Below are 12561 nucleotides of genomic sequence, written 5' to 3' on the forward strand. Positions count from 1 at the left end.
TCATTTGTAGACTTAGAGAAAGCTTTTGACAATGTTGACTGGAATACTCTCTTTCAAATTCTAAAGGTGGCAGGGGTAAAATACAGGGAGCGAAAGGCTATTTACAATTTGTACAGAAACCAGATGGCAGTTATAAGAGTCGAGGGACATGAAAGGGAAGCAGTGGTTGGGAAGGGAGTAAGACAGGGTTGTAGCCTCTCCCCGATGTTGTTCAATCTGTATATTGAGCAAGCAGTAAAGGAAACAAAAGAAAAATTCGGAGTAGGTATTAAAATTCATGGAGAAGAAATAAAAACTTTGAGGTTCGCCGATGACATTGTAATTCTGTCAGAGACAGCAAAGGACTTGGAAGAGCAGTTGAATGGAATGGACAGTGTCTTGAAAGGAGGATATAAGATGAACATCAACAAAAGCAAAACAAGGATAATGGAATGTAGTCTAATTAAGTCGGGTGATGCTGAGGGAATTAGATTAGGAAATGAGGCACTTAAAGTAGTAAAGGAGTTTTGCTATTTGGGGAGCAAAATAACTGATGATGTTCGAAGTAGAGAGGATATAAAATGTAGGCTGGCAATGGCAAGGAAAGCGTTTCTGAAGAAGAGAAATTTGTTAACATCCAGTATAGATTTAAGTGTCAGGAAGTCATTTCTGAAAGTATTCGTATGGAGTGTAGCCATGTATGGAAGTGAAACATGGACGATAAATAGTTTGGACAAGAAGAGAATAGAAGCTTTCGAAATGTGGTGCTACAGAAGAATGCTGAAGATTAGATGGGTAGATCACATAACTAATGAGGAAGTATTGAATAGGATTGGGGAGAAGAGAAGTTTGTGGCACAACTTGACCAGAAGAAGGGATCGGTTGGTAGGACATGTTCTGAGGCATCAAGGGATCACCAATTTAGTATTGGAGGGCAGCGTGGAGGGTAAAAATCGTAGAGGGAGACCAAGAGATGAATACACTAAGCAGATTCAGAAGGATGTAGGTTGCAGTAGGTACTGGGAGATGAAAAAGCTTGCACAGGATAGAGTAGCATGGAGAGCTGCATCAAACCAGTCTCAGGACTGAAGACCACAACAACAACAACAACAATGTTTTTTAGCTCAAAGTTTTGAAGTCAACGAATGAATAAGCAAAGTTAAAACGCACAAGAGACTATTGTTGATGGTATTATGGCTACTACTGCAAACAAGTTGTACAATGCTCCAAGAACATTAGTAAAAAAAATTCTGGTCGATCTCCACAAGAATGTACAGTGCACTGTGGCCTACGTTCTGTTGAAAGAGGGAAAATACGAAAATAAAAATAATAATATTGGTGGGTTTGGTTCTGGACTGTTTCAACATGCGATTTCCAGGTAAATCTCCACATATCTGCCTTTTCAATAGTTTTTGAGCAGATACATAAAGTTCGAAGGCTGCATTAGAAACAATCAACCTTGAGAAAAGTGATATCGTGGCTTTCTTAAGAGAGGTAAATTTTTGTCACAGAAACATGGTATAGGTTAATGGGACTCGAGATTCTTCTACAGAGGACAGAAATAAGAAATTGATGCCAGAAAGCATCTGAAACGCTGAAACATAAGGATATGTTAAATGACCCTAACAGAGTTTTTTATGTGGATAAAACCTTTTTTCTGACTCCTAAAAGGGAATTAAACATAGATTGTTTCTAGGCCCATCGTTACAGTACTTTTTGTTTAATTGTTTTTCTGTTTCACTGAATTGCTGTAACTTTTATCTCCTATTTTTCAAGTAATTTTAAACTTTTTGCTATAGTTAACATATAGCCTATATCGATTTGTTCTTCAGATGGTCATAAGTGGTTTCCCAGCACTACTCTATATGGAACAGATAATTTATCAACCCACATCCCATCTTGTATTCATATGCCAGTTTACAGAACATCATTTAACTATTTATTATTGATGAGCATCCTACTTCCTGTAAGTAATTTTCCACGAGTAACCCACTGCTGTAACTCTTGTACTCTGCTTGCTTAATGTGCCTTGAGACACACAGGAGAGTTGAGCATTTTTAATCTTCACTTTATCTTAGTCACAGCACAAGCTCAACTGACAAAAATGTTCAATACTTCTTCAAGTTATCTCCCCTTTTCCCTGTAATCATAGATACCCCCACAATCACTTTTGAATCACATTAATTTAGATATATCATTTAATGCATGAGTTCTAAAGGGTGGGACCTTGTGTTATGTACTTCCAAGTGTGGGAATATGTCTTTTTTTTTTTTTTTTTTGTAACTGTGTACTCACACTATTTATTCAAATATTGTGCCACTTCAGTGTAACCTTGCATCACAGGCTTTCAATACTAATACCAATTTAGTAAAACAAGGCACCATGGCTGTTGAAAGATGTGCATACACGAAGTGAAAACACACACATGTAAACAAAAAAAAAGACATATGTTTTGCAGAAGGAGTTTTTCTGTAGTAACTCCATACTTCACTCATAAATATGTAAAAATGTGTACAATATTATGTAATTTGTACAATGTTATGAAAAGTATGGACTGCTACCCACCATATAACGGAGATGTTGTGTTACAGACAGGCACAACAAGAAGACTGCTTCGTTTTGTTGTGCCTGTCTGGGACTCAGCATCTTCACTATGTCCTTTTCATAATGTTATGAATATTCTATCCTGGATTTCCCACTGTTTAAAAATGTCTACAGTAGTTTCCAACTGAAGTCTCTACAGCTGGATTCTCTTTGATGGACCACTCATCAGCAATACAGATGTGTCCGATTCCGCCCATCTACTTTGATCTGTGTTGGTGTCAAGATGGAGGACACTCCTATTTCCAGTACATACAATATGTCGTCCATAACGTCACTAAAATAAATGTCGTTGTAAAATCCATATCAACTAACATACTACCAAATAGCATCGAACTATTAACCATATGACGAACTAACAATTTCAAAACGGAAAAGAAATCAGTTGCCAATAACTAGCAACAAAAAAAAAAATAAGTCACTGTCAAGTTAACACAAACTCCCAAAAGATCGAGTGACACACAGATTTAAGTCACTGCTGCACTAACAACATTCACAAACAATTCAGAAACACTAGAGTACAGATTAAGTACCATCACTTGTATAATTCCTGTAGATCATCCATTTTCCTGATTCTTAATTCTGGGACCAGTTCACCAATAACGATGTTAATAAAATTCAGATCAAAGATAAGTGTCTGAAATAGTAGTATGCACACAGACAACAGAGGGGCACCAGGTGTTAATGCAGATTTTCCAGTTTTTTTTTTCTCCAGAGCAAGTGAAAATGTTTCTCCACAAGACTTCTGACAACAATAACACAGCAGTGTATCCAGTATGTATAAAATTCTATTGGCTACCTTGGATACTCGCAAGAAGCAACAATTTGCATTAGACCTAGAACTAAGTTTGTTTTTTGAACAAATTTGTTTCTCTTAAGATTACAGAAAGAGGGAGAAGAAAACTTACTGCGAACCCACTGCTAGACATACACAACACACTTCATAGTTCCGCAATTTTTGCCTTGATCACAAGATTTATATGAGGTGTCAAATGTTGAACTGAAATGTTCACCGAGGAACAGTTCCACTGCACCCAAAACTATGCACCACGGGGCAGAAACTAAAATTATTTTCCTTCTTAATTTAAGTTCTTCCTTAGCTAAACTTCCTGCCTGCAGCATTCCTTCAACAGATGAACAAGATGTAAATTGGGGTGACTAGGAGCTTAACAACAAAAATGGCAGCAGGGGAAGATGAAATATCAGTGGCAAGGATAGTGAAGACTGCAGTGCAGACTACAAAACCTTCAGCACTCATTGAAAATTTATCCTTTAGTGTTTCCTTTGCAGTTAAGGTACCAAAAGTGAGGCAGACGTAAAATATAAAACTGCCATCCCATATCACTTCTTTCTGCTTTCTCAAAAATATCACAGGAGCTGATGAAATTGAAAGTTACTATTTACCCAGCCAACAATGAACTTCAGAATTGCAGCCATCACGGTCTCTGTCCAGTACGGGAATTGCGCTCATAGACTACACGCAAGACACAATTAAAAGTTTGGAGAAAAATAAAAAGTTTCGTAGGGATCAATTTAAATCGGTTGATGTCATGATCCGGGTCAGCGGTAGTCACGGCGATGCTTTATCTAGTGCTCATAGGTTGCCAATGTGTCAGTTTCGCGTAGCCAATACCACGATTCTCTAACATAACCAATCAGACGCAAGAGGAGTGTCAATGTGTTTCTAGAGCCAAAACTGAAACCAGTGTCTCGTTTGCTGCTTTTCGGTGTATTAGCGAGTTCCGAGAGAAATATTATGCGATTATGGCAGCGAGTGCTATGAAGGGAACTGATTTAAATAATTTAGTTGTGCACGGCGACATCGTCCGTGGGTGCATGACGCTTGGATTAACTGCAGAGGCACGAAAATGCATCAAATGCGGTGGTGAAATAACTTTTAAAGAATCACAAACTTGTGTGGATGGAATCATCCGAAAGTGCAGCAAAAGCTGCTACTCTGAGCAAATGGAGTGGATCGATGTTTTTTAATTCAATCACGGGAGAAGGTAGAGGATCAATGTTTATTAATAATAGATCGCATGTTCGATGTATTAATAAAGATTGATCCACCTACCTTCTCCCGTTATTTAATTAAAAAACATTGGTCCACTTACAAGCAGAGGTCCATCAACTTTTTAACCTATCTATACGGTGACGCAGGCACCACACTGCAGCCATTCACTCTCGTGGGCCCTAGTTTGCGAGTAACTGACGGATAAAACATTCCGAAAGTAGTATGATAACAGTGCTAAAAAAAGCTTGCATTACATCGTCCCTTTGTGTGGTATAATGGATAGGATAACAACTTCTCATCGGGTAGATTATTGATTTGAAGCTTATCCCAAGCAAAAAATTTGTTTATTTTTAGATCTTTATCGAAATTGCTTCGACCATTATTTTTATTCCATTAACTGGTTTAAATGCAATTTATTTCTATTCCTTTGTCAAATTATTTTAATCACAGTATGAAAGTTTTTATTTATTTCAGCCGGCCGGAGTGGCCGTGCGGTTCTAGGCGCTACAGTCTCGAACCGCGCGACCTCTACGGTCGCAGGTTCGAATCCCACCTCGGGCATGGGTGTGTGTGATGTCCTTAGGTTGGTTAGGTTTAATTAGTTCTAAGTTCGAGTGGACCGATAACCTAAGAAGTTAAGTCCCGTAGTGCTCAGAGCCATTTGAACCATTTATTTCATTTTTTCTTTATATCATTCTTTTTCCAATTGAAATTTTTGTACATCTGAATTTAATTATATTTACCTACCATAATATTCAATTATTTGAAAATTTCGATCAGCTACAAAAAGATGGAATAATCTATTTATGTTTGTGCAGTAGTGTGAAACATGTATTTCTGTTACCAGATGAGCAACTTTTTAGCACAATACTAGCCATACATTACCATGTAGATACTTCAAGAAGGCGATCACACCTCTCCTTGTTAGCGTGCTCACGCAGGTCGATTGGCGACTACCGAAGAACGGGATACAACCCGTCGGCTTTGGCCAATGACGTCGTAATTTGCCAGACATCATTTGTTACACAGATTTAACAGCTGAGACGAGTGTTCATAAACGCAGGAAAAAAACGGATGGCAGCCAGTAATATTTCGACCATAATGTTAAGGGTATCGCTTGTTTGAGTCCTAATACTTCTGTAAAAAATAAGGGAAAGAAAAGGGATAGAAGTAGCTGTAGCATAGAATACCTCACCTGACATATTTATGAATTGTATCTCGAACTGCAGTCAAGCTGTGTAGGTTAACTGCAGTACGGGACACAAATGTAATGTACGTGGATTTCTTCGGTTTAGTTTGTATTAGTATCCTATTGTTCAGCTGAACTGCATAAGTCAACTGAAATACGATATACAAATTTTACAGGCGTTGTTTCTTTCGCCTTCGCTACCACTAATAGTCTGTTCTTACGTAGTTAATATTAATAGCGAAGGCAGAAGATAAGAAAGAATAGGATACTACTGTTAACGAAAACGAGGAAATCGACGTACGTTACATTGGCAACCTCTACCTCACGTCAACTACGCAAAGGCGGAAGAAAACGACACACACGGGATACAAATTTTACGTCTGTCGGTCTTTTCGCCTTTAGTAGTGCAGATTTTCTGACTGACCAATAACCTTCTGAACTATTGGTACAAGCCCCAGTCGATGAAGATCTCAATTCAATATTATGATTGACAACAAGATGCTGAAAACCCCTGTTCCCCCTGTATGTAGAAAAACCATCAGAAATGACTACGGAATCCTCTGCAACTTGATCTTCAATTAATTTCACCAAAACTTTCTTCGTTCGATTAGGCACTACTTTAAAAACTACATCGTCATATTCTGGACCTGAAATTACAGCCCCCCAAATCCATAATCCTACCGCAGGTTCCCTCCTGTTGTACTTCGTTTATATATTATACAAAACGAGCACCAGTCTACAACGGTATGCTCAGATACACGACATTCATGCACACGCAGCCACACAGGATACCTCAAACACCACCACTACGTATTTTTTTTTATATCCTTCAAGGCCAGGTTAGATTGCTCAAACCATGTTCCTCGTCTAATTGAGTGCCATAGCCGATTCTTGCTACACCTCCATACGAGTAAATCGTGAGTACGACGAGCAGACACACTTATCAGGTGCATATGGTCGCCGCACTCACGACATCGAACGTAATCAGCAAGAAGACCAGACATTTGCAAAAATCGAATGGTTTCCAACATGTCTAAGCCCACAGGCTCCTTTAAATCATCTATATTCATGGGAATAGATAAATCCATACCTACAAACGAAAATGAAAAACTAAAAATTTTTCTAAATTAAAAAACTATTCGTCCACATTATCTCAAACTTACTAAGAATGAAATTAAGTACCGACTGAATTGGATAGAACCAATTATTTAAATCAACGCACACGAAAAAAATCTTATGCAAGTCTAGCGCTGTCTTTTAAAGCCACATTGGTTCAAATGGCTCTGAGCACTATGGGACTCAACTGCTGAGGTCATTAGTCCCCTAGAACTTAGAACTAGTTAAACCTAACTAACCTAAGGACATCACAAACATCCATGCCCGAGGCAGGATTCGAACCTGCGACCGTAGCGGTCTTGCGGTTCCAGACTGCAGCGCCTTTAACCGCACGGCCACTTCGGCCGGCTCAAAGCCACATTCTTTTTTTTTTTTTTCAATGTACAATGATGGCGCTTATCCACAGCAGACAACCTATTTATTATCTATGGCTCGAAAGTAAACACATAATATCTAAGAGTAATCTATGACATCATTGGTCAAAGTGGAAAGGTTGTATCCCGTTCTTCAGTAGACATTACCATGTAGATACACTACTGGCCATTAAAATTGCTACACCACGAAGATGACGTGCTAAGGACGCGAAATTTAACCGAAAGGAAGAAGATGCTGTGATATGCGAATGATTAGTTTTTCAGAGCATTCACACAAGGTTGGCGCCGGTGGCGACACCTACAACGTGCTGACATGAGCAAAGTTTCCAGCCGATTTCTCATACAGAAACAGCAGTTGATTGGCGTTGCCTGGTGAAACGTTGTTATGGTGCCTCGTGTAAGGAGAAGAAATGCGTACCATCACGTTTCCGACTTTGATAAAGGTCGGATTGTAGCCTGTCGCGATTGCGGTTTATCGTATCGCGACGTTACAGCTCACGTTGGTCGAGATCCAATGACTGTTAGCAGAATATGGAATCGGTGGATTCAGAAGGGTAATACGGAACGCCATGCTGGATCCCAACGGCCTCGTATCACTAGCAGTCGAGATGACAGGCCATGGGCGTACCCAGCGAGGGGTAAGGGGGGGGGGCAGCTGCCCCCCCCCCTCCCCTAGAAGATATTCGCAGTTTTTCACTAGTTTACTGTTTTATTTAATAAGAAATGCTGCATGTTTTCTCGGATTGCACAAGTGCATTTTTGTATTTAAAATGTTTATTAAAGCAGTTTTTCACTGGCTTACTGTTTTATTTAATAAGAAGTACTGTATGTTGTCTCGAGTCCTTGTTTCCTGAGACTAGGATGACCTGCCCCCCCCCCCCCCCCCAGTTCAGATCCTGGGTATGCCCTTGTGACAGGCATCTTATCCGCATGGCTGTAACGGATCGTGCAGCCACGTCTCCATTCCTGAGACAACAGATGGGGCCATTTGCATGACAACAACCATCTGCACGAACAGTTCGACGATGTTTGCAGCAGCATGGACTAGGAAACCTCTACAGACAATACTCACTCAATAGTCAACTATAAATTAACGTTTTACAAGATTTATAAAAGTTAATGTTTTGGGTATCTTATACTATACCCTGGGACTCAATGTCGATTTTGTTCACGTCAGTGGAAGTGAGGTTATATTTGTTTTCCGCTTGATTCTCAGGCTTGACTGATGAAGAGATCACTGAGTTGGTCAACAGAATTGATCCAGATGAGTCTGACGTAGAGTCTGATGATGAAGATGACGCTTTGATACAAAGAAATCAAAGTGACGAAAGTTCATCAGATGAAGAATCTGTACCTCTTGCTAAAATCCGAGAAAGAAGCGAGTTTTGGAGGTATACAGATGTGTAAGGATGATTGTGTTATTAAAGAAATTACGATCTCTTACTAGATGGTTTACTTAAAAAAAACTAATTTGCCTTTTTTTTAGTTTTCAGGTGCTTAGCACTTCCAAAAACCTCCGATGCAACATTGCTGCCAGCACATCAGTGGCCACAGATGAACTCAAGAAACCATTTGAATACTTTTGCAAATACTTCCATGGTTCATTTTTTACGGATATATCTCAATTCACAAATTATAGGCATGTTAATAAAACAGGAAAATCACTAAAATGTACTGCAGAAGAAATGGACAAGTTTTGGGGAGTGAGCATTGTTGCAGCATCTAAGAATGTGTTGGGAGAGGAAAAGTAGGTACCCACTAGTTGCAGACAATGTTTCTAGAGACAGATTTTAGCTACTGAGGAACAATATAAAATTAGTTGACAACAATGCTGTTAGTGAACAGGAAAACATTACCACTTTTGGAAAATAAAACCAATATTGGAGACTGTTAGAAAGGGATGTTTAGAAAACCATCGGTCAACGGTAATATCTATCGATGAGCAGATGGTTGTTTCATGGACAAGTGAAAATGAAGCAGTATGTAAAGCGAAAACCTAACCCAGAAGGTTTGAAGAATTTTGTCATGGCACACCCTCATGGCATACCCCTTTATTTCTGTATGTATGAAGGAAAAGGGAAAGAAATTCAGTCTCAAAAAGTGCCCCCTCCAGAGAAATTAGATGTAAGAGGCAGAGTAGTGGTGAAACTTATGATACATTGACAGAGAAGTCATTAATTTATGTTGACAGATATTTTACTTCTGTTCCCCTCCTCGACAAGTTACTAAGAGACAGGAACATTACTGCCACTGGCACAATAATGCTGAGTCGCATCCCCAGACGTATACGGTTTGAGGAAGATACAACAATGAGAAAAACAAGAGGCAGCCATGATCAGGTGGTAAGGAATGACGGGAACCTAGCAATTATCAAATGGTTTGACAACTGAGTGATTTATTTGGCTTCAACAGAACCAAGTGTTGAGCCAACTGAAAAATGCACTTGGTGGTCTAAAAAAGAGAAAAAGTACATTGAAGTTCCTCGCCCATGTGTAGTAAAGGCATACAATACTTACATGGGAGGTGTTGACCTGTTAGATAGGATGGTGGGAAAGTATGGCATGAGAGCCCGGACCCACAAATGGACCATCACAGTGATTCATCACTTTATTGATTTTGCAATTGCTGCTGCATGGTTGGAATACAGAGAGACTGCAATGCAGAATGGTATTGCAAAGAACCATACAGTGCCATACTATCAGTTCAAGCTTGATATTGCAGAAAATTTGGTGGATTTTCACCAACAGTCAAGTTTACTGATCGAACCTGTGGAGCAAGAACTAGACTCCGAAGATGAAGGAAAAGACCATGACGTCCCATCCCACTACCACCAATGGAAAAAAGAAAAGCAAGCAAGCTTCATTTGCCTGAAATGATGAATCATGTTCAGAAGAACAGGTCAAAATGCTGGGCAGAAGGCTGTGGAGGTCTTACTTTTGTACAAAAATGTGAGCAGTGCAAAATGTTCCCTTGCTTCATTGCTGAGAGGAACTGTTTTAACAAATTCCACAAAACTAAAATATATTTAGTGTAAGTGTTGTTAATTTATTGATACTTGTGATAATACCAAAAGAGGGACAATAATTTGACACATTTTGCTATGGTAATTTCGTTTATATATTTTTAATTGTTTACATAATATGGTTAAAAATTTTGATACCAAATTTCTTTTTTCACCTATCATGGTATCTACAGAAAATATGAACAATGTGTGTAATATTTCTGACTGGAATTTTTTTGGAATAAATCAAAATGAAACTGCATAGTTGTGTATATAAATGCGCTGCTTGAGTCCCAAGGTATCATACGTGATACCATCTATAAAAAATTGTGAATGGTTAAAAACTTTTTTTGAGGTCATTCATAGTTAACTAGCATTAACAGATTGCAGTTAACACAAATTTAGCTCACTTGAAATTTTAATATATGCTCGGGACTGGAGAGGATATACGTAAATGACTTACAGCTACAATATGATACAGCCAAAATTGTATTACATGCAGATGACGAGTTTTTGAAGTCACTCAATTTTAGACTCATCACATTCCACTACTGATGAAGCAGCAAAAAAGTATTTAGACTCGGTTTAGTGCAAATAAACTTACAATGAATGCAATGCAAACAAATTGCACTCAGGATGAAGGCATTAATCTATTACTGGATGACAGACTAACAGAGAGAGTGCAGTTTGCAGAACTTGTAGGGATTCTTATAGATGAGGCTATAAATTGGAAACATAACGTAAGATTTCTTCTACACAGACTTAACTGATTTCCACTGAGTGTTGTCGCAAGTGTTTCCACTTTAGAAGGCATCAGAATGGCAGACTTGGAATATTTTCATTCCGTTGCCTCATATGGAATAGCATTCTCGGCAAACTCAGAATCTGATTAAAAAGAAATTTTATCTTACAAAAATGAGTTGTTCGAATAATTAGCCACAGCCGTACAAACCTATCTACAGGTCTCTTTTCAAGACATTAGGAATACTTACTCTGTCATCACTCTATATATTTAAAAGTGTACTCTTAACCAAGGCAAATCTAAGCACTCTCCACACAAATGCCGACTATAACAACTCTAACATATGGAATAGGAATAATCTACACACCGAACAAACAAAAACAGCAGCAACTCAGAATCGTATAAGCTCTACAAAGCATTAAAGACTTAACGGATGATATAAATTTTAAGTTGGAACTTTGAAAATTTTGTAACTCATAACGTTGCAATTCAGTATATGAATACCTCTCATATCAAGGAAATGATTTTATAAACTTATCTCCAATATAATGCAGTTCTCTGATAAGTCCTGTGAGTTTATACTATAGTATTTTACTACCTTTATTACTCTTTGTTTCCCAGTAATAACTACATATAGAATAAACTATTATATACCATTCACATGCAAAGAAACTATAAATTTACTGGTAAATGTTGTAAGCAGTTACATTTCGTACATTCCATATTTTTAATTTTTATGTATGGCAAGTCCAATACCATTTGTACGGTGGCTTTGATGCTAAATAAATAAATAAAACTCGTCGTCTAGCTGTATATACTGCACGGACACATTGCCGTAGTAAGGTCCGATAGTTCGCGAATTCGAAGCAAAAACTAAACAATACGAAGATTGAGTTAAACGGGTAAAGGAAATAAGCACAGAACTCACCGCGCTCCGCTTGCTTACGATGCGCGCAACATGTACACACCTACACACACTGTCTCGCAATCGATACTGTGAGACGCTCTCCCGAATAGCGCCGAAGAGAGCCGAAGGGTAGCGGTCTAGCATCGATCGCGTAGCAGACGGAACGACGTCATCCTGGATTTCCACGCTACATTCTAGATAATAGGAAACTAAAATAGAAAGCACTTGATCATACTGTTTATGGCTGGCTTTATATTGTTCCAGCCTGCTTTATCACAACTTTATTTTGCCCACTGTCCATTGTCTCACAAACTTGAGTCATTGTTGCAGTGTTTTGACACGACGAAACATCAGCTTCTTCATCCCGATCTTTCAGCAAAGACATCGCTATTTTATGGCTCTCCGCTGGGTCAGCCCTTCCAAACAGAATGCGCTGTACAGCTCTTTTCTTTTTCGTTGCAGATCGATTTTTCTCTTCTGGCATGAAGTGCTTATCATTGTGACTGCGAATTGCAGTTAACGTTGCTTTTGTGGAAACTGTCTGTTTTTCGATAACACGTAATACACTAAAGTCTATTCACCGAGAGCTGGGACGAAACATAAACAGTGTCACGTGGGCGACTATGCTCGTTTCCAGA

The 12561-nt window shown here is 38.7% G+C and overlaps 1 protein-coding gene across 1 annotated transcript in view; it reads right to left on the reverse strand.

Annotated features, from left to right (window-relative positions):
- Positions 1-11984, reverse strand: part of LOC126428093 (uncharacterized) — a 161746-nt gene extending 149762 nt beyond the window's left edge. The window contains exon 1 of the mRNA XM_050089985.1: positions 11945-11984. The gene's annotated coding sequence lies outside the window, so the exon portion shown is untranslated. The remainder of the gene's footprint in view (positions 1-11944) is intronic.
- Positions 11985-12561: the final 577 nt, after the last annotated feature.

The sequence above is a fragment of the Schistocerca serialis genome, chromosome 12 (genome assembly GCF_023864345.2).
Source record: "Schistocerca serialis cubense isolate TAMUIC-IGC-003099 chromosome 12, iqSchSeri2.2, whole genome shotgun sequence".
In the NCBI taxonomy this organism is placed as follows: Eukaryota; Metazoa; Arthropoda; class Insecta; order Orthoptera; family Acrididae; genus Schistocerca; species Schistocerca serialis.